The sequence below is a fragment of the Notamacropus eugenii genome, chromosome 4 (genome assembly GCF_028372415.1).
Source record: "Notamacropus eugenii isolate mMacEug1 chromosome 4, mMacEug1.pri_v2, whole genome shotgun sequence".
NCBI classification, from domain to species: Eukaryota; Metazoa; Chordata; class Mammalia; order Diprotodontia; family Macropodidae; genus Notamacropus; species Notamacropus eugenii.
The window spans coordinates 429755338-429778620 of NC_092875.1; the positions used below are offsets into that span (position 1 = coordinate 429755338).

General features: G+C 38.0%; 1 long non-coding RNA gene and 1 other non-coding gene across 2 annotated transcripts in view; one reads left to right on the forward strand and one right to left on the reverse strand.

Moving 5' to 3' along the window:
- Positions 1 to 4427: 4427 nt before the first annotated feature.
- Positions 4428 to 23283, reverse strand: part of LOC140498620 (uncharacterized) — a 32273-nt gene continuing 13417 nt past the window's right edge. The window contains exons 2-3 of the long non-coding RNA XR_011965149.1: positions 4822 to 4915; positions 4428 to 4659 (exon numbers count right to left, since the gene is read on the reverse strand). This is a non-coding gene — a long non-coding RNA (uncharacterized lncRNA). The remainder of the gene's footprint in view (positions 4660 to 4821; positions 4916 to 23283) is intronic.
- LOC140502969 (U6 spliceosomal RNA) lies at positions 7424 to 7531 on the forward strand. The gene has a single exon (XR_011966686.1). It is a non-coding gene; the product is annotated as a U6 spliceosomal RNA (small nuclear RNA).

Below are 23283 nucleotides of genomic sequence, written 5' to 3' on the forward strand. Positions count from 1 at the left end.
AAGCTCACTCCTCCGACAGATGAGAATCAGCTACTTTGATGCTGAAGATGCCAGTGATGAAGAGGAGTTTGTGAGAGATGGAGACAATGTTCTGTTTTCTGAGTTCCTCCCAGGTTCTACTCCATTGCAGGCAGAGGACTCCAGGGTGATCACCTCAAATTCATCCATGGCAGCTATGGCAGCCAGGAAATAGAGCACCTTTGATGGGCAGCTCAGGAGGGAAGGTGGAGGACAAGACTTCTGAGCAGATCATAGACTTACCTTTGCTTCCAGGAAAGTTTTTTGACTATCCTAGTGCCTCAGAGCCCTGGCAATTTGGGCCTGAGGGAATAAGTTGAATCCAAGAAGTCACCAAAATTGGAGCACAAAGCCATCACCAGAGTCAAAAGCCTGATGAGCATTGAGTGCCCTGGTTCCCCCAAACAGAAGAATGAGGATCCTGGCTCTGGCCACAAGTCTGTGGCCAGGATAACCCCACAGAGCAAGAGGGCTGTGACAGAGGACAACTCTAGGTCCAACAGCTTAGAAACTGTTCATTTAATTCGTTTGGAAGATGAATCCTTTGGTCTGGACTTGGAAATCCAGGCCACTCCCTTAAAAGTGGTGATAAGAGGTTTAAGGCCTGGTGGAGCTGCAGAGAGGGTAACTTTCTTTTTGTCTTGTTTTGTTTTTTGCTTTGAGTGTGGGGTAAAAAGTTGGTTATGAGACAGAAATCATCTGAATTGAAGAAATTTCCCCCAGCACTAAAAGGCTCCTGTAGTATCTTAGGAACTTGAGGAAAGAGGTGGATCTGCTAGCTACATCAGCTTAAACATATTAGCAAGTCACCTATTCTAACTTCTCACCCATTGGCTTCCTCTTTCCAAGCTGCCCCTCTGTGTCTTCTTCCCTCTCCTTCAAGGCTGCTTTCAGTGTTCATTTGAGCCCTTTTCACTGAATGATTAGGAAAACAGAAATGTTCGATGACCTCTTGGTTCTACCCTCATCCACAGTTTCCCTTTTATTTTAGATAGACTATAAGCTCCTTCTGAGTAGGGATTGTTTCAGCCTTTGCACTCATATCCCCAGAGCTTAGCATAGTGTCTGGCACATAGTAGGTGCCTAATGAATGCTTATTGATTAATAAAATCAATCAGTTTAGATAGAAGCCCACAGTGAGATTTATTTCTGCCCCCATATTCCTTGGTTTTGGCTATAGGCCTAAGGGTTAGGGTGGGAGAATGGGACAAACAAACTCTGAAGTGCTTCTATTACTTTATGAATAGGGAAACGCAGGTGGTGACAAAGATCTTCACAAAATGAGAAACACACTATCCAGCCTAGAACCATCCAAGGAAACAGGACCCTCTGACCCCAGGGATTCAAGTCACTTTGGTGGCATACGTATCCTAGTTTGATTTTAGAAATCAAACTTAAGGAATTTAAGTGCCTCTGTATATCTTCTGTATTTAAACACACACACACACACACATACACACACACACACACATATATATATATACGAGCGTGTGTATATATATGTAGATGTGTATATATATGCACATGTGTGTATGTATATGTGTGTATGTATACATATCACACATGTTATGAGGCAAGATTTTTCTAAAACTTTGAAGTCCTTTTTAAAAAAGCAGCAACAGAAGCACTCCTTCAGTCATGTTGCGTGTTTAAAATGTCAGTCTTCTCCGATTTCTTAAAGTTTGCTATTAAGCGACATTTACGTCATGGGGTTTGGGTCAATCACTTGAGGCTAGATACGAACATTGCTGTTAACCCATAGCCCTTATTGCAACTGCTGACAAATATGTGAAGTAGCGTGTTTTCTCATGATGCTCTAAGACTTCTTTTCAAGACATATTAGATTTACTTTTTTTCAAAGGTCATTAGTCAAGTTTTTATGATAGGAGACAGCAAACAGGAGAACTTAATTTTTTTTTAAACCTGGTACTAAAAATTTTAGATTAATAAAATGAACCCTTTTCTCCCCTTGGAAACGGGTTACATTGCTAATGTTTTCATTTCAAACTGGCATGTCTACAAAAGGAAAGTTAGTTAAGCTTTACCATGTGTAAAATTCTTCCCTAGGAAGATATCCCAATATTTGCTGAGTTATTTTTGAAGCCATGTGGGAAACAAGAACGTTCTGTTTTCCATATTCCTAAGTAATGACCAAGTGTGAACCGGTTAGAGGTCAGAAACTAACGTACAGGCTCAAGTTGCTGTGTGAGGAAGGGCCCATCAGAGAGGAGAACATGGAGTCATATGGCCAGGGGACGGTATGGCAGGAGATTCAAATTTAGGAAGACGAGTATAAAAAGCCCCATCTTTTTGAATGTGTTTGAGCAGTCCTGTAACTTTACTGGGGAGGCTACCATCCATTCTGGCCGTAAAGATTAATAAAAGCTTTCCTGATTTCACAATAGGTATGGTTCTTTGTTTAAGGGGAGCATATTTCTCACTGTTAGGGGCTTGTTAGACAGGCTCACTTCTAACAAACAATAATAAACAATAAGTTTGAGGAGCCCATGAGGGCAGTGGGAAAATGTTCTGAGTAGAACACTGGTCTCAGAGTCAGGAAAACATGGGTTCAGATCCTCCCATTAACATTTATTGGCTTTGGGATCCCGGACAAGTCACTCAACTTCTTTTTGCCTTGGTTTCCTCATCTTTAAAAAGAGAATGTTGTTCTCAATATTCTCGAAGGTCCCTTGAAGCTCAAAATCAATCTTACAATCCTATGAACTCTGCACCTCCAATTCCTGATTTGAAAAAAAAAAGGTGGGAAAAGGATGGAAAAGGCAGGGAATGTACTCTAGATGATTTCTAGGGCTTTTCCCAGGGCTAACATTTTATGAGTCTCAATTTTAATGGAGAAAGTTAATGCATGATCTAAAATAATTCATGATCATTTCCTTTATGGGTTATCTATATTTTTAGTCTTTCCTTCTAGTCACACTGTCACACAGCATGTTAACCAGAAAATGGGAACAAAACAATTTACTATCATCAAATTCTTTTTCCTCTTCTTATTTTTAAAGCGAAGCTGGGAGTGAAACGTAAAGAGATAGAAATAATTGACATGAGTGAGTAAAGTGAAGTTTGTTAACACGGTAACCTGCCCTTCCTCTCAAGAGATCTGTCCACAGGAATCTGAGGAACTCATGGAGAGTTCATTGATCCAAACTATTCCTGCTCTGCATGGCTTCAACTACTTGAGAACGTTCTTTTCTTTTTGAAATGCTTAATGTTTATTGTAAAGAACTGCTCTCTGGGAGATGAAAGAATGAGTTAGGATAGATTGCAAAATGTAGTGAAGTAAAAAAAATCAACCAAAAATTTGTTCTTAAAAGAAACAGCATTGACCACCCATACCAAGTAACAATTAATCTTGCTGAGTAGCTATTTATATTCAAATTAATGAATTTTGATGAACGAAAGTTATAAAAGCTTTAGTCACTCTCTCTAAACCTCTACCACGATTCTCTTTCTGTTCTTATCCACTTTTGCTCTCTATCACCTACATTATCAGTGTGTACTCCACTTTTCTTCTTCTGTACTTGACTTTTCATTGTTTCATGAACATCTTTCCCAATTTCTTTTGTAGATAGATAGACAGACAGACAGACAGACAGATTGATAGATAGATAGATAGATAATTACTGTTTATAACAGTAATTCTGTTCCTCATGTTTGACTAAAATTCCATTTTCTACAGGAAGCTTTCCAAACCCCTCTTAATTCTAAGGTTTTCCCTCTCTTAATTATTTCCTGTTTATTTGATATGTAGCTTATTTATACATGTTTGTTTCCTTTTTTCCTCCCATTTTAGATTGTAAGTTGCTTGAAGGCAGGGACTGTCTTTTGTCTCTTTTTATATCCCCAGTGCTTGGCACAATACCTTCGATAAAAAAGTGGGGTTAAGAAATACTTACTGACTGACTGGGGAAGGGAAAGAGAAAGGAATGAACATTGATATAGCACTTCCTAGGAAGTCTTGGTTGACTGATTTGAAAGTCTTAATTGCATTAAAACTTGGCCTGACTTCTGCATACCTTCCATGTTCTTTGTTCTAATGATTGTTTTCCGAGAGCTATTAAAGATGACTTCTGATTGTAATTGTGTTAGGAAGTGACAGGACAGCTGAATGTTGGAGATGAGATTGTCTCTATCAGTGGTACTCCAGTCAACTCCTTGTCCTACCAGGAGACCTGCCATGTTATAAAGAACTTGCCCATAGTCCTGATCTTGGTGGTGCAGCGACCAGCACCTGGTCAGTTGGTTTCATTTGTTTAAAAGTAAAGAAGGGGTTGGTATGGCAATAGCATACGCCACTTTTTGAACCAACAGCTCAAAATGATTGAAATGAAACTATTTATTACCTAGAGTTTCTCGATTCATGAGGAATTTTAATCTAACATAGGGTATGGTAATTTTCAGTAGGAAGCATTTATTGGTTACCCATTATGTCAAGAGCACTGCAGTGAGTGAGGTGTGAAACCAAAGAATATATGTCCATATATGTACACACACACACAATACATGCACACATATATGTGTGTGTGCTTAAAAAAAAACCAAGTTGCACATACTGGAGGTTTCATATGCAGTCCTCTTTTTCTGTTCTCCTTTCCAAGTGGAAATATCCATTTCTACTGATTTCTGTCATGTTTCCAAATATAAAAAAAAAAAGAAAGGCATTAAATTCATGGCATATGGAAATCATACATCTAGAGATAAAAGGAACCTCAGAGACCCCTCTAGTACAACACCTTCATTTTATAAGTGAAGAAATTGAATCCCATGGAAATTAAGGAAACTTACCCAGAGTCACAGAGGTAGAAAGTGTCAGAGGCAGGATGCAAACCCTGGTTCTCTGACCACTGCCTCCTTCCTACCCTCACGAAGCTCACAACTCCTATTTGGGGAAACAAGACCAAAAAGATCTAAACAAATCAGAAAAAGCTGTATAGCATAACATAAGTAAAGAAGTATTGTTTTTAATTTATGGAATAAACCAAGCATTTCCATGACAGCATACAATAAAAAAGATGATTCTATATAAAATTCCAACTCTACTGTATACTACTTGCTATTTCTTTCAAATATACAACAAAATTCTCATGTAAATTTTAAAAAAATGTTTTCTTCCCTCCCGCCTTCCACCACCCTAGAGATGATTACCATTGGACAGAAATAATTATATGTATGTAAAATTATTGTACACATATTTGTATTTATCAGTTCTTTCTCTGGATACAGATACAGTGCCTTTCTTCATATGTCCTTTAGAGTTAATTTGGATTTTTATAATAGATAAAATAACTTATTTGTTAAAGTCATTCTTAGAACAATATTGCTATTATAATACACATTTTCCACTTGGTTCTGCTTGTTTCATTTTATTTCATGCAAGCCTTTCCATGTTTCTTCTAAAATCACTGAGCTCATCATTTTTTATACCACAGTAGTACGCTATCACAATTGTATACCACAGTCATTGTTCAGTTGTTGCTTTCTTATAGTAAGCATATTGAATATAACTAAAACTTTTCTTCATTGCTCAGGGTCAATATTATTACTGGTCCTTGTACAGTACTCTCATACAATTATTTTACTGCATTGTTTTGTTTTTGTTTTTTACTGTTGCTTGTCAATTTTCACTTCTATTGACAGCATACGAGTGTCTTCTCTTTCTGGTTGGTGGCCAGCCTGTGGGACAGCAGTCCAGATGCCTCTCTTGCTTTCTTCTTATCTTATGGGGTTGAGGTTGCCAGAAATCTGACTTCCAGATAAGTGGGGGTATTATTTCTTTCTTCAGAATAATTCAGTGCCAATACCTAGGCAACGCATTACCCCATAGAGTATTTACAGTATGCTTTTGTTAACCTCTAGCCTTATAGTCAAATGTGTTAGTTTTAAAATGTTCTTAAAAGGATAAATTAGGTTTACCCTGGGGAAATGTATTCCTCTCATAATTCTTTTTTGAAGTTCAAGCCATGATATATTAAAAAGAGGTACGGTCTCTGATAACACTTTGGATAATTCAAGTTGTTGGGTTTTGTATTTTTTTTAAACTCAATTCTATATGAATTAAATTTTTGCTAGTTTATGAACAGATTCAAGAGCTGGCTGTCTAGAACCTGAGGGAATGAGCAGTTCCCAGGTTTTTCTGGGTTGAGGGTTTAGCCCATTAAGTACCAAATTACTCTGTTAACATTTAAATCTTTTTGGATAGAAATCTTTATGTTTCCTTGTGTTTTGTTTTCATTGATGACTAGTTTTTCTTAATGTCAACAACAAAATTCTCATGTAAATTTTTTTAAATTACTGGTAAATTCCTGTGTCTTGACATACCTTTAAAACATAGGGTAAAGAACTAAACTAACTTTTTCTGGATTGAGAGTCGTCATCATGAATATCATCCTGGGGCCCTCCGGATATGTAAGGCTGTTTGGCCCTGTAATAGATGGCCCCTGATGTCTATGACTTCTGAGTTCTTGTGTCTGCTTTTTGTAGTCTGTCCTTCCCTTTGCCTTACATTGCTCCCAGTGTGCTTCGCTCCTTCAGCTCTCCTATGGGCCTGGAATCCACATAAACAGTCTTAGAATTGTAAGCTGATTTTGAGTGAGGAAATGAGGGCTCTCCTATAAGTAAGATAAGATATATGTTAATCAATGGATTTATTTTAACCTTTATTTGGCTGCTCCCTCCTCTCCTTTTAAAAACAATTTCTAATTTTTAATTCTATTCCTGGTAGGGAAGGGAACAGCGCATTTATTAAGCACCTACTAAATTCCAGGCTCTGTGCTAAGTGTTTTCCAAATATTATTTCAGTTTGACTCTCATAACAACCCATAGAGGTAGGGGCTATTATTATCCCCATTTTATAGCTGAGGAACCTGAGACAGACAGAGATTAAGTGATTGAGTTCTAGGAAGGTCATCTGAGAGTCCAATGGAAAGAGCACTAGTTACAGCATCGCTGGCCCTAGATCTGAATCCCATTTCTGCCATATACTACGTGACTGTGGGCAAGCACCTCACTTCTCGGGTCTCATCTCTAAATGAGGGAGTTGGACTAGATGACTTTTAAAGTCTCTTGTGAATCTAGACTCCTTTGAACAGATAAAAAGACAACAATGTGGTTCAGTTCCAAGAGTCTGAATCTGGAGTCAGAAAACTTGGGCTTGACTCTTTGGCTTTATGTCCTCGAGTCTCCTTTCTCTCATCTTTAAAATAACAAGTGCTGGAGGAGAAGAGAGGCCGGTGACCTGCACGGCCCTCCCTCACTCATAACAAAGTCAAGTGCAAGTCATGTCATCATTTCTCTGATGGCATGGTCTTCTTCGGCAACGAAGGACGAACACAAAATAACAAGTTCTAAATCTCATTAAATCCTACTGTCTTGAAAATGTTCGGATTTTGTGCTTGCTTTGGCAGCGCATGTGCTTAAACTGGAATGGCGCAGGGAAGATCAGCATGGCCCCATGCACAAGGATGACAAGCAAATTCATGTAACATTCCATATTTTTAGTGCACTTATGTCTATCTTTAAGAAAAAAAAGAAAATGTTCCTATTTTGTCAGAAAGACCTGATAAATGTACAATGAATGAGGCTAGGAACTTTTAAAAAAAGTATTTAAGACCTTTCATTTTATTTATTTCATTTTCTGTTTCCTAGGAGTTTCAGTGGGGGCACAATTCTCCTGTTCTTTTTTATACAAACTCCTAATATCTGGCTGAAACATGTTCCTTGTCTTCATTTTCCCTAGGGTACCAGATATTTATTGGTTATTGGCTCTTAAGCATTTTGATCAGCTTCCCTGCGGTAACTGAGTCTGCCTCCTGAGGGACGACTGGTTTTTAAACAATGAAAGAATGGGCAGTATTGGAGATTTAGAAATTGGCTATTAGTCCTATGGCTGTTCTTTGGTATTCAGAGTCAGAAGTTGTGTGAAGGTTTTCCTGAGCTTACCCCCAGTTTTCAATGCTTCTAACTTACTTCATAATCATACCCTATGTAGTTATTTGTGTGCATGTTCCTCCGTTCAGCCCAAAGAGTGATAGTGATTTGCCAGGTCCTTAGATCTACTCTTTAGAAGAATATGAATGTTGGAAACATAGTATGTGAAAGATGAAACATGATGATAACTTTAAGTGTTCAAACTTCATACCGAATTCTGTTTAAATCCATATATTTAAAAGATGAAAGCCCATCTCTGGATTCCTCTCCAAAGGATCACTTTTTATTACTTACATGTATTATTTGGATACTTGAAAAAGCTACATTAAGTCAAAGCTACATCCCCTTTGCTTTTGGATTCAAAAATCAGTTTCATGAGAACCTTCTAAAAATTCAAGTATTGACTATTTCAGTGGGTAAATCATCAAGATAAGCATAAAAAAATTGTCCCAAAGTAGAAGTGACTAAAAATTAGTCTTGTAAAGATAAATTATCTTAGATTGCATTAAAAGAGAGAAAGATTCAAGCAATAAGGAGCTAGTTGTATGTCCCAAAAATTTGCTCCAGTTAAATACTATTGTATTCGTGTCTGGCTACCACATTTGAAGGACTCTGGGAAGCCATAGGGTTTCAAGAGGAGAGCAACCAGAATCGGTCGATGAGCAGATAGGTATTGATTAAGTACCTACTATGTGCCACATTCTTTTAGGTACTGAAGAGTTGAAAGCAAAAAATAAAAAGAAATGAAAAATGAAATGTCTCAAGAAATCATATCTTACATCTTATCAGAGATATACAAGATGATGAAGGGCCTTAAGGTCACTCCAGAATGACTGTCAGCTGAAGGAACTGGGGATATTTAGACATAACTGCCATCAAGTGTTTGAAGACCTCTCACCTAGAAGAGGGATCAGCCTGATTCTGCTTGGTCCTAGAGAGAAAAAGAATTAGAAACCATGGAGTAGACATGTAGAAAAGATCAATTTAGGTTCAGCCTGAAGGAAAACTTCCTAAGGATTAAAGCTATCCTCAGATGGAATAGACTGCTAACAACTGACAATGGGTTTCCCCTCACTGGAGATTTTTAAGCAAAAACTATAAATATAACTACTTATGGGCTCTCTTGTAGGGAGAATTTTGTGGGGGGTGTAGGTCAGACTACTATAATACATACAAAACACTGTGAAGTCAGTACACAAGGCAATCCCCACTTTACAGATAAAGAAACTGAGTCTTAAAGAGATAATTTGACCTGCCCATGGTCACACAGTAAATGTCAGAGGCAGGAGTAGAACCCAAGTCTTCCTGACCCTCAATCTCATGCTTCTGAGGAGACCTCCCAAGCTTGGCAGATCACAACTATTGGAGTTAGGGGTGACACTGAGAGTAGGGCGGGCGAGGTATTTGTCTCATCCTCTTTCTGCCCTTATCAGGGGCTTACATAGCAGCTGGGGAAAAGAAGCTCCTTTTTTCTGTCTGTAGCATATAGCAGCAGAAGCTAAAAATGAATACGGAAAAATCCAGATTGACATGCTCCATCATGGACTGTACTTCCACGTAAGCAACTCAGAGGAAATGTGGCACAGCAGCAAGAGTGCTGGATTTGAAGTCAGAGGAGAGGGTGACATCAGCCTAGAGACAGCATGGACCCCTGGGCCCTTCTAGTCCAAACTCCCTATTTTACTGATAAAGAAACCAAAGATTAAGGTAGGTAAGTGACTCTGAGCCCAGGGTCACCCAAGTATGAAGTGTCGGAGTCCTCTAACTCCAGAGTCAAGCCCTCCTTGTCCGAATCCTGACTCTCCCACTCAACTATTTCTGTGACTTGGGAAAGTTGTTCAGCCTTTCTGGGCCTCAGTTTCCTCATCAGTAAAATGAGGGAATAGATGTCTTCCAATGTCTCTCACTCCCCTTGCTTTCTCTCTCTCTCTCTCTCTCTCTCTCTCTCTCTCTCCTTTTCTTTCCTCCTCTCTTCCTCGCTTTCTCTCCCTCTCTACCTCCTTCACTCCCCCCCACATACGTATAAATCAATACAGGTTTTTAGTCCTAACATGACAATAAAATGTTTCTGGATTAGTGATGACAAACAAATAGTAGACAAGAGCATTGAGCTCCGTTAATGTCATGTTGGCTCAGGCCAAGAGAGTCCCATCCACATCAATGTCAAATATTATGTCCAGGGCACATGGACATGTCACAGACAGCATTCAGTAAGGCTATGGGGGTGACAGGGCAAGATGATCACAGGGATGAGCCAGGAGGAACAGAAGAGCTAAGTACTATGGAGGGGCCAGATGGGAGAGCAGGCAGTAAGTTTGAAGTCCAGAAAAGACAAAAAGGAAGGTTACCAAGGCACCTGCGGTCAAAATGCTCTGGAGGGAAGCTAATAACAAAGGAAGAGGCTGGTCATGCCAGAGTCTTCCTAAATCCAGTCTCTTGTAGCCCTGAGCCTTGAGGCAGGAGCAGGTAGGAAGAGGAGGAGAGGGCCACTGAAAGCAGATGGAAAGAGCTGGAGTCAGACGCCAAGTTCCTTCAGGTCAGCAGGAGAGGAATTGTCAACCCTGGGTTACTGGAATCTCAAAGGATTTTGTGAAGCCATCTGTTAAGCTGTCTTTGTCTCCTTCCTTCTCATGTGTCAGTAAGTTATTAAGATGAAGAATGACAGTGAGGTTTGACTCCGCCTTGGCTTTGCTTTGTCCTGCAGACCAGTTGCTCCTTCTCTGATCCTGGCATCCTGTGTTGAGGAGCCAAAAACCCCTAATTTCTGCTTTCTGCTCCAATTCAGGTTTCTGAACAGGAGATGGATGAAGCAATAGCTCGTTCCACTCACCGGGAGATCAAAGAGGCCGGCTCTTCCCATGTCTTAGGTATGGCAGCTGCACATTCCCCTCTGACATTCAGAAGATCATTGTTCAACATTTCCCCTGTGGGACAGTCAGAATTCACTGCTGCACTATCAGAGTCCTTGCCATTACCCCAGCTAGGAAAAGGAACTTTGGGGAGGATAGGGCTATTCTCTTGGATAGTCTCTTGTGAATGTTGAAGGGATGGTTGATACGTCTCAGTTGGAGAAGCCATCACAGAAAGAGATTCTAGTTTCTGTTCTCAGTAACATTTTCCATAAATGATTCTTTAGGCATTTTATACATGATACATTTGAAATAGGATAGGTAAAAATAACCAGACATGGAAATGATTGTTCTTCAGTGCCTACAATGGACTTCTGTGTAGGCCTGGAAGTGCCTCCCATTTATGGACATTTTTAAATCTCAGGGAGCTGTCAGAGCTAATCACATGATCTCCACTTTAGAAATGAAAGGATGGGGACTGAGGATACAGCATAAGAGAGGAACGTGCAATCAGAACCTGAGCTTGGAAATAAAAGTATTTTGCTGGCTTCTGGAGCAACTTTTAGGACTTCGGAGCCAAACATTTTGGGAATCTGTATAATGCAGCAGCACTTGAAAAATGATCAGTTTGTTAAGAAAAGAAGAAACCATCTTTACATGGAATTGGGGAAAGAAACAGAGTATTATTTAATAAAAAGAAAGATGAGACCTGGAACCTTTGAAGTACCACAAAATCCCTAGCTATCTACATCCAGGAAATTAATTTATTAAAAATAGAAACAGCACTGATTAGCCCAATGCATCTTTCAGACCTGTCTTGGCACCACACCATCAATATCTTCATGTGAATTGTGATCACATTTATAAAATTTAATGTAATTTCATTATAATTTTTTAAAATTATTAAAATTATGTTTATAAAGATAATAAATATATTTAAAATTATAAATTCATTAGAATGTCATGAATTTAATTATATAAAATATAAGTTATACCTCATAAAGAAAAAAAGGTTCAACACCTACAAAGAATTGGATTGCCATGCTGCTTAGGATTTGGGTGGTGTTCATGACACATCCCCTCCAGCCTTGGTTTGAAATGTAGGTTCTTTCTCTCTCTGTTAATCCCAACTGAAGATATCTCCAGGGAAGAGAATTTCCTGACTTTTTTGGTCTACTCACCTGGTATTCATGCATTCAGCCAACCAACACTGACTGAACCACTACATGCAAAGCAAGTGCTAGATGCTGGAGAAAAGTGGCAATAAACAAGCATGAAACATGTTCCCTACACTTAAGGAGTCTGAAGTCAAAGAAGGGGCAAAAGAAATGCATTCAGGAAGGCCCCACTTAAAGCTCCTTGGCCAAGATTGAGAGGGAAGTTCCAAAGGTATAGAATATTGCGTACAAGGTCAGATTTTTTTCTTTTGCTAAATTGAATAATTTTGTTGTTTTTACCCTCTTTTCCTTTTTAAAAAATTCTGATCCATAAAGGGCATATGTTTTTCCCTAAGGAAAAATGTATTAGACCCTCTTGGTCCATCTTTTTTTTTCTTTTGTTGCTGTGGCATCCAGGAATAGGCTGAGTCATGAATGTCACATGGTACACCCTGGGCACTAACCTTGTGAGGGAAGGGACTGTTAATTGTTTTAGTCATTTTATCACCAGCACTTAATGTATGCCCCCAGTGGATGCTTAATGAATGCTTGCTGAAATGAATCAAACAATGTTTTTAGGAGTTTGTTTTCATAAAAGACTAAGATCAAGGATTGCTAATGAATAATTTTGAAAATTATTTGATAAATGGATTACTCTCTGGAAGTAGGTATGACAAGAATAGAGGAAGGAAGTTTAGGTAACATAAAAACAAAAGATATCAATAAAATTTATTTTAAAAATTTAAACAAAATTTCTTTTAGTAAAAGATTTTATGACCAAATGAAAAATAATATATAGTTATACATAATTACTGTGTGTAATATATTTTGTTCTACATAATATGAAATTTGTAATAAAAATTTGTTGCAAATTAATTTTTAAAAAAATAAATCAGTATGATTTAAAAATTAGATTTTAATGACATATGTTGTCCATATAAACTTTATTTCCATATATACTCCTTTCCCCCATGTCACTGAGTCTTTTCTTGCAAGAACAATTAAAAAGAAAAAGTGAAAGAAATAGCACTTGAACAAAACTGACACATCAGCCAAATGTGATGGTATGTGCAATATAATATTCCATATCCATTGTCCCCCACCTCTATTAATGGATATGGAAACAATCCAAAAGTTGTTTCTCCTATGCCTCTTGAAAATTAAATTAACTAAGATATTTAGTACTAAATGAAATTCACTAATAATAAGAAGAGCTTATGTAGTGCTTTAAGATTTGCAAAGCACTTCATAAATACCTCTTTTGATTCTTGCAACTGATTTGGGAGGTAGGGTCTATTATTGTCCCCATGTAAAAAACAAGGAACCTGAGGCAGGCAGGTGTTTAGTGACTTGCCCAGGGTCACACAACTTCTAAGTGTCTGAGGCTGGATTGGAACTCAGACCTTCCGGACTCCAGGTTCAGTGCTCTAACCCCTACATCACTTAGATATGTCTCTTTGAGATAAGGCAAATCTGGCTTGCTTCTTTGGGTCTGCATTCCTTAAAAAGAACACCAATAGCGTACGGGCAGTGCTCAAGAATTAGATTCTACTCTTAGCATCTCACTGACCAGGTAACAGAGTTAGATACCGTTAGGTTTTTTAATGCAAAGTTCTACTTCTGTTACACAGAAAGATTTTCAGTTCTAGAAGTTGACTCTGAATATGTTTTTATCCTTCAGATCAGGGTATATTTCTTATCATATCACCCATATTTTTTCATGCTCAAATGTCACTTACTATTCCAGTTTTTGCCCAGATTTCAGAAATTTAGCATGCAGTTCTTCAAATTATCTCTTGACCATCATGGTGGTTGTAGAAAACCTGTAAGTCTCCTAGATTTCCTATTCCTCTCTAACTTCATTTTCCTATGAATAGGAGCTTGTACATCTGAACTTTATTTCTTTGTGCTTTACCACAGCTAACTGCTTGAAGAAATGGCATTTTCTGGTCTTTTCATTTGTTTGGTTTTCTTTTTTCTTTTTTTAACTAAAATGTAATACAAAACAAAATGATCTGCTACATTTTGCAATCAAATTCCATAGTTCTTTCTGTGGATGTGGAAGGCATTTTACCTTAAGAGACCACTGGGAATTTTTTAAGTCCTTGTATTACAATGTAGTTCTAAGTCTACGAGAAAAAATCCTCACACACTGTGGTTGTTGCTGTGTATAAAGTTCTTCTGGTTCTGCTCCTTTCACTCAGCATGAGTTCATATAACTCTTTCCAGGCCTCTCTGAAGTCTTCCTGTTCATCATTTCTTACAGCACAATAGTATTGTATTACATTCATATACCACAATTTATTCAGCCATTCCCCAACTGATGGGCATCCCCTTGATTTCCAGTTTTGGCCACCACAAAGAGTGCTGCTATAAATATTTTTGTACATGTGGGGACCCTTTCCCATTTTTATGATCTCTTGGGATACAGTCCTGGAAGTGGTATTGCTGGGTCAAAGAGTATGCATTTTTGTAGCCCTTTGAGCATAGTTCTAAATCATTCTCCTGAATGGTTGGATCAGCTCACAGCTCCACCAAAAATGGGTTAGTGTTCCAACTCTCTCACATCTCCAACATTTATCATTTTCCTATTTTGTCATGTTAGTCAATCTGATGGGTGTGATGTGGTACCTCAGAGTTGTTTTGATTTACATCTCTCTAATCAATAGTGATTTAGAGCATTTTTTTATATGACTATAGATATCTTTAATTTCTTCCTCTGAAAATTTCCTGTTCATATCCTTTGACTGTTTATCAATTGAGGAATGAATTGTATTCTTGCACATTTGACTCAGTTCTCTATATATTTTAGAAATGAGACCTTTATTACAGATACTAGTTGCAAAAATTCTTTCCCAGTTTTCTGCTTCCCTCCTAATCCTGATTGCATTGGGTTTGTTTGTGCAAAAACTTTTCAATTTAATGTAATCAAAATTATCCATTTTGCATTTCATAATGTTTTCTATCTCGTTTAGTCAAAAATTCTTCCCTTCTCCATAAATCTGATAAATACACCATTCCTTGCTCCCCTAATTTGTTTGTAGTATCAGTCTTTATACCTAGATCATGCACCCATTCTTGTGTACAGTGTCAGGCATTGGTCTATGCCTAGTTTCTGCCATACTGTTATCCAGTTTTCCCAGCAATTTTTGTCAAACAGTGAGTTCTTATCCCAGAAGCTGGGGTCCGTAGGTTTATACAACAGTAGATTGCTATATTCATTGACAACTGTGTCTTGAGTACCTAACATATTCCACTGATCTACCCTTCTGTTCCTTAGACAGTACCAAGTGGTTTTGATAATTGCTGCTGTATAATACAATTTGAGGTCTGGTAGCGCTAGGCCATCTTCCCTAGCATTTCTTTTCATTAGTCCCCTTGATATTCTGGACCTTTTGTTCTTCCAGATGAATTTTGATATTTTTTCTAGCTCTAAAAAATAATTATCTGATAGTTTGATCGGTATGGCACTGAAGAAGTCATTTAATTTAAGTAGAATTGTCATTTTTATTATATTGGCTCGGCCCATGCATCAGCAATTGATGTTTTTCCATTTACTTAGATCTGACTTTATTTGCGTGAAAAGTGTTTTGTAATTGTGTTCATAGAGTCCCTGGGAATGTTTTGGGCAGATAGACTCCCAAATAGTTTGTAATGTCTACTGTAGCTTTAAATGCAATTTCTTCTTGTATCTCTTGCTGTTGGGCTTTGTTAGTAATATACAGAAATGCAGAGGATTTGTGTGTAACTTGCAACTTTGCCAAAGTTGTTTATTATTTCAAGTAGTTTTTTACTTGATTCTCTGGGATTCTCTATCATCATATCATCTCTTTGCCTATTCTAATTCCTTCAATTTCTTTTTCTTCTCTTACGGTTACAGCTAACATTTCTAGTACCATATTTAATAATAATGGTGATAATGGACATCCTTGATTCACCCCTGATCTTATTGGAAATGCATCTAGTTTATCCCCATTGCATATAATGCTTGCTGAAGGTATTAGGTAGATAGTGCTTATAATTTTATGGAAAGCTCCATTTATTCCTACGTTCTCCAGTGTTTTCAATAAGTATGGGTATTGTATTTTGTAAAAAGCTTTTTCTGCATCTATTGAGATAATCATGTGGTTTCTGTTAGTTTTGTTGTTGATATAATCAATAATGTTAATAATTTTCCAAATACTGAACCAGCCCTGCATTCCTGGGATAAATCCTACCTGATCATAATTTATTATTCTCATGATAAGTTGCTGTATTCTTTTTGCTAAAATCTTATTTAAAATTTTTGCATCTATATTCATTAAAGAACTTGGTCTATAATTTTCTTTCTCTGTTTGAGCTCTTCCTGGTTAAGTATCAAAACCATAAGGGAAACTAGGTGGTACAGTGGATAGAGCACCAGTGCAGGAGTCAGGAGGACCTGAGTTCAAATCTCACCTCAAACACTTGACACTCACCAGCTGTGTGACCTTGGGCAACTCACTTAACCCAATTGCCACATCCTGGGTCTTCTCCCATCATCCTGATGAATATCTGATCACTGGATTCAGATGGCTCTGGAGGAGAAGTGAGGTTGGTGACCTGCACAGGCCTCCTTCACTCAAAAAAAAAAAGTCAAGTGCAAGTCATGTCATTATTTCTCTGATGGCATAGTCTTCTTCGGCAATGAAGGACAAACACATCAAAACCATATTTGTATCATAAAAAGAATTTGGGCGGACTCCTTCTTGTCCAATTTTCCCAAATAGTCTATGAGGTATTGAAATTAACTTTTCTTTAAATGTTTGATAGAATTCACTTGTAAATCCATCTGGCCCTGGAAATTTTTTCATCTGGAGTTCATTGATGGTTTGTTCAATTTCTTTTTCTGAGATGGAGTTATTTAAGTATTCAACTTCCTCTTCTGTTAGTCTGGGCAATTTGTATCTTTTAAAATAATCATCCACCAATTTATGGGCATACAGTTGGGCAAAGTAACTCATTATTGTTTTAATTTCCTCCTCATTGGAGGTGAGTTCGCCCTTTTCATTTTTGGTATTGGTAATTTGGTTTTCTTCTTTCTTTTTTTCAATCAAATTGACCAAAGGTTTATCAATTTTATTGTTTTTTTTTTTCATAAAACCAACTCCTAGGTTTATTTAATAGTTCAATAGTTTTCTTAATTTCAGTTTTATTAATCTCTCCTTTGGTTTTCAGTATTTCTAATTTGGTATTTACTTGGGGATTACCAATTTATGCTTTTTCGAGCTTTTTCAGCTGCATGCCCAATTTATTTATCTCCTCTTTCTCTATTTTATTCATATAGGCACTCAAAGATATAAAACTTCCCCTAAGTACTGCCTTTGCAGTATCCCATGAAATTTGGTAGGTTTTCTCATTATTGTCATTCTCTTGAATGAAGTTGTTGATTGTTTCTATAATTCGTTGTTTAACCCACTCATTCTGTAGGATTAGATTGTTTAGTTTCCAATTAGTTTTTGGTTTATATTTCCATAGCCTTTGATAACATATAATTTTATTGTATTATGATCTAAGAAGGATGCATTGACTACCTCTGCCTTTTTGCACAGGATTATGAGGTTTTTATGGTCTAGTACATGGTATGTTTTTGTATATGTGCCACATTCCACTGAGAAAAAGGTATATTCCTTTCTATCCCCATTCAGTTTTCTCCAGAGATCTATCATATCTACCTTATCCAGAGTTTTATTCACCTCCTTAGCTTCTTTCTTGTTTATTTTGAGGTTAGATATATCAAATTCAGAGAGGGGGAGATTGAGGTCCCCCACTAGTATAGTTTTGCTATTTCTTCCTGTAACTCTCTTAACTTCTCTCTGAATTTGGATCCTATATCACTTGGAGCATATCTGCTTAATAATGAAATTGCTTCATTGTCTATGGTACCTTTTAGCAGGATATAGTTTCCTTCCTTATTTCTTTCGATTAGATCTATTTCTGCTTTTGCTTTGTTTGAGATGAGGATTGCTACCCCTGCTTTTGTTTACATCAACTGAAGCATAATATATTCTGCTCCAAAGTTGTACCTTTACCCTGTGTGTATTCCCGTTTCAAATATGCTTCTTGTAAACAACATATGGTTGAATTATGGTTTTTAATTCATTCTGCTATCCACTTCTGTTTTATGGGAGAGTTCATGCCATTCACATTCACAGTTAAGATGACTATTTGTGTCTTTCCCTCCATCCCTTTTCCCCTTGTTTATGCTTTTAGTTCTCCCTTCTCCCTTCCCCTCCCCAATAATTCTAATTTTTGATTGCTGCCTCCCTCAGTCTTCCCTCCCTTCTTTCAACCCCCCCTTCCTTTTAACCCCTTTTCCCTTACTTCTTCCCTCCCTTTTAGCCTCTCCTTCCCTTTTCTTTCCCCCTTCCCTTCTTATTGCCTATAGAGCTAGTTGTATTTCTATACATAATTGACTTTGTTGTGCCCTCCTTGAATCCCATCAGATGAGAGTACCTCTCAAACAATACTCATCGTCCTCCCCTATTTTCCTCTGCTGTAATATATTTTCAGGTCTCTTCCTGTGATGGAATTTATTTTTTTTTTCTGCCTCCTCCTTTTCACATCTTCCATTACAATCCCTTTGTACCCTTAAATCACATTTGTTATCTATCATTTAATTTATCCCCACTTCCTCTATCTACGTATATCCCTGTTATATTTCATAGCTAATGTATAATTCTCAAGATTAATAAGTATCATCTTCCCTTATAGGCAAGTAAACAGTTTGCCCATATTGTGTAACAAGTTGGTTTTTTTTTCCCCTGTTTACCTTTTTTTGCCTCTCTTGAGACCTGTGTTTGAAGATCAAATTTTCTATTGAGTTCTGGCCTTTTCATCAGGAAGGTCTGCAATTCTCAATCTCCTTGTCTGAAATATTGTGCTCAACTTTGCTGAGTAATTGGTTGTAGCCCCAGCTCCTTTGCCTTATGGAATATCGTATTCCAATCCTTTGATCTTTTAATGTGGAAGCTGCAAGGTCCCGTGTGGTCCTGACTGTAGCTCCTCAATATCTGAATTGTTTCTTTCTGGCTGCCTGTAGTGTTTTCTCCTTCACTTGATAGCTCTGGAATTTGGCAACAATATTCCTTGGTGTTTTTAATTTGGGGTCTCTTTCAGGAGGTGAATGGTGGATTCTTTCGATGACTATTTTGCCCTCTGGATCTAGGACTTCTGGGCAATTTTACTTGATGATTTCTTAGATGATATTGTCCAGGAACTTTTTTTCATCATGGCTTTCTGGTAGACCAATAATCCTTAGATTTTTCTCTCCTGGCTCTATTTTCCAGGTCAATTGTTTTTCCAATTAGATATTTTACATTTTCTTCTATCTTTCATTCTTTAAATTCTATTTGACTGATTCTTGATGTCTCATAAATTCATTAGCTTCTACTTGCCTGATTCTATTTTTTATCAAATTGTTTTCTTTAGTTAACTTTTGCATCTCCTTTCCCATCTGTCCAATTGTTCCTTTTAAGGAGTTATTTTTACCAGTTAGGTTTTGTACTTCTCTTTCCATTTGTCCAATTTTCCTTTTTAAGGAGCTGTTCTCTTCAGTGAATTCTTTTTTCATATTTTTAAAATCATTGGTCAGTTTTTCTTCTATTTCTCCAATTTGAGTTTTAAAATCCTTCTAGAGTTCTTCCAAGAAGGTTCTTTGTGCTTATGACCACCTCATATTCCCTTCTGAAGTTTCAGATGGGAGTACAGTCTCAATGCTAACCTCTTTGTGTTTTGGTCCTTGTCCCCATAGAAAGATTCTATGGTCTTTTCTTTTCTGCTTTGCTCTTTACTCCTGATAACCCTTTTCTTAGCTTTTAAGTTAAATCTCTGTGTCTGTGGCACAGGGAGCTCTGTCCCACAGTTCTTGTGCCTAAAACTTGAGGTTTTGTGTGTTATGGCCTCTGGTTCTTTCAATTAGAAACTAAAATGCTGTAGCTTACCTGGTGCTGAGCTGGCTGTTGAAAGAAGGGGCTGGTTAGGTCTTTTTGGATTTTCCCCACAGTTACTCTGGAGGTAGCTCATTAAGTGTGGGGTAGGGGTGATCTGGATGCCAGAGGCTCCTCTGCTGAGCTAGAACATAGGCAAGCTCAGCTTTCTGCACTAGTGTCTTCCAGATTCCCCTTCTCCCAGTTTGTTGAGGTGGGACTGTCTGGGAAGGCTCTGATCCTACACTGATCACCTTTGGCCACAGCAAGAAGAACCCTCCTTACCTACCTTTCTAGCCTCCCAGGCTAGGAGTGCGTTTACCCCTTCTGCTGCTCTCACTGTTCCAGGGTTTTTCCTGGGGAGATAATCTCTGGTCTGGTGAAGGTCAACAAGAGGAGGGAGACAACAACTACCAATCACTCCACTGTCTTAGCTCCCGAAACTGGAAATATTGCTTGGTTTTCTTAATGAATACTGAATAAAAGCAAATTATTTCTCATTCAGGTTAAGCCTGAACTCATGTTCATTTGTTCCCAAGTTCATAAATTTGATCTCGGGACACTTAGGAGTCAGGCAGAAATATATTCCACTCCCAGGGTGAGAATTCTGTTACTTGGCTTCCAAAGTCACTGAGGGACATCTGCTTTCTAACTCTTCAGTCTCCTTACTCAGCACTCACTGTTTGTTCCTACTCACAGGTGGTGCTGCTGAACAAGCCAGGACAAGTGAAACCAGAGACGAAATCCTTGCAAGTACTGGACAACTGTTGATACGTTTATGTAATATTTGAATTTATTGCTTCTTCCTTGATAATTTCTGTATTGTTATGTCACATATTGTTGCAATTTTTAGTATATTCCTCTATTGTTATAATTTTAATAATAATAAATTGTTAGATTATTTACTAAATTATTCATTGATAATGAAATGCACAGAATAGTAGGGTTTTGCAAACTTGAAGTGTGTTAGAAATAATCATCTTACCAAGAATTCCACCTTGCCATGAATAAATTTAGAAAAAAAAATTTTAATTCACATTATTTCTGAATAATGACCTGGCTTTTAATCCCTTGTGAAAAGGGGTCACTTTGTAGACACAAGTACACAAAACCATAATTTTTTAATATAATAATTTATAATCCATCCAGATTCCAATTTTCCTTCTGAACCTCATTGTTCAGGTCAAGGTTCACAGAAAACACCTAAACGCCACCCCTCACTTGGCTCTACACCCTAGCTTGCTCCTCTCATTTCTACATTTCAATTACTGCCCTCCCTTTTCATCTAAATTTTTCTTTATACTTAAATAAAGGAAAGGCCAATCCATAAAATGCTTGGAGACTCCCATCCCAGGTTGTCCACATCATCCATAGCAGGAGAAAGGAATTTTCTCAGTTGCTAAGAGAATTGACAAAAGCTGTGAGTTGAAAAGTCAACTCAGGACATTCATAATCTCTGGCTACACTTCTTACCTTTGTTCTGAGTATCAAACAGAGATTGCCATAAGGGTATCCCACCAGCACCTGAAACTCAATACATCCCAAACTGAGCTTGCTGTCTTTTCCCTTAAAACTGTTCTCCATGAATGTTGAACATGGAAAGACAGAGATGAGCTAATGTGGAATGCAGTAAGCAAAAGAGGGGAAACAACCTGTACAGCAACGATAACAGAAACATAAAAAACACAAAACTGACACTGAATGCTGTAGGCAGCTATTCATAGAAAGATGTGCCAAGCATGCCAGCAGAGTGTCTTGATTCATCTAGGTTCTTTCCCACCTCAGGCCCTCCAGATTCCCCTTGTGGATATGAGTGGTACAGGAAAAGAGCCTTCTAGGCTTCTCCTAGGCCCCAGTCCTGTGTAATTATAATGACTAGAAAAGAATGGAGAAAGTACAACCTCCTTCACTGCAGAGTTGAGGGACTATTGGTTCAAAATGAGGTGAGAAGGGATGGCTGAGTGGGTTGGTTTTGCTGAACCTTTCCTTCCCTCTTTTATCTTTTCTTATTTTTAAATTAATTTATTTGTTTTCAGTAAGAAGGGTGACTTTTAGGAGAGGAAAAGATATAAATCTGGAAAAGAATGGTTTAAAATCAAAAGGTAGCCATAAAAAATTAAAATTTAAAGAAGTCTTTAAAATGGTCACTCTTTCCTCTGACTTCAATATTGATAGATGAAGCCCCATGATTCACCCAGTCTCTTATGTTTATAGTATTGGGGTTATCACTGACTTCTCTTATCCTCACCCTTTACTTCTCATTAGTCACCAAGTGCTGTTTATTCCATCTCTGCAACATCTCAAGGTCCTATCTCTTCTTCTCTTATTCCCATGGCCTAGCACCAACCTCCATCGCCACCTTGTTGTACAGCTGAAGTAGCCCCTTAAACAACTCACTGCTTTTGATCTCTCCCCTCTCCAATTAGTCTTTCAGGAGGAAATAATCTGTCTTCTCTGGAAAGTCAGCTCCTCACTCAGCAATCCCCCAAGGTCCCAATTGTCTTCTGAGTAAAGGCAATACCTGACAATCAAACTTCTCCACTAGATGGCACTAAGCGATCTTACAGTCCTTCCCCGACTTGTTTCCACAAGATCTATGCACCTAAAATCAAACAGTTCTATTCCTTGGTCTCAGGCAAGCATATCTTCTCTCCTCTCCATTCCGAGGATCTTCAAAACCTGCCATACATTCTTTCACTGACTGTCGCCCTCAGACATGATATGGAAAACCCAACTCAAATGCTACCTGTCCCAGGAAGCCTTCTCTATGTTCTTTCTTCTACCCCACATGACTAGCCTTCTAATACCATGCTGCCTCCATTAGGCAAACTCCCAGATGGTCATGATGAGGAGACATCTTCATCAGAAAAACTTCAAACCATTATGTGAATTGATGCAAGGTGAGGCAAGCAAAAAAACCAGGAAAACAGTAATTTTGGCAATGACTAACAATATAAATAGGAAGAGTAACAAAAATAAATTGAAACTGAACAAGACATAATGATGAAACTTGCTCCTGAGAAAAATGTCCCTCCCTCCCTCCCCTTCTACTCCATAACCATCTTCATCCAGTGGCCATCATCAGGATGACTGCGTGTGGCCCAGGTTGCAATGGGAGATCCTGGAGACCCTGGTCCTTTCAGGCTAAGGCCATTTCAGGTTCGCCCTCTGAGTGAGGTCATGCTCATTCAGTGTAAAGGTCTCTGTAAGAAGGGAGTCAAAGGATGGCCCCTTTAATTTAAAAAGAAAAAAATCAAACTGGGAAGGGAAGACGGGGTTGCTGGTCAATATGGATGTGGAACACTACATCTACTGGAGTAGTTTTGTAGAACTGTTTGTTTTTCCTCTTTTTAAAAAATTCTTTGTTCC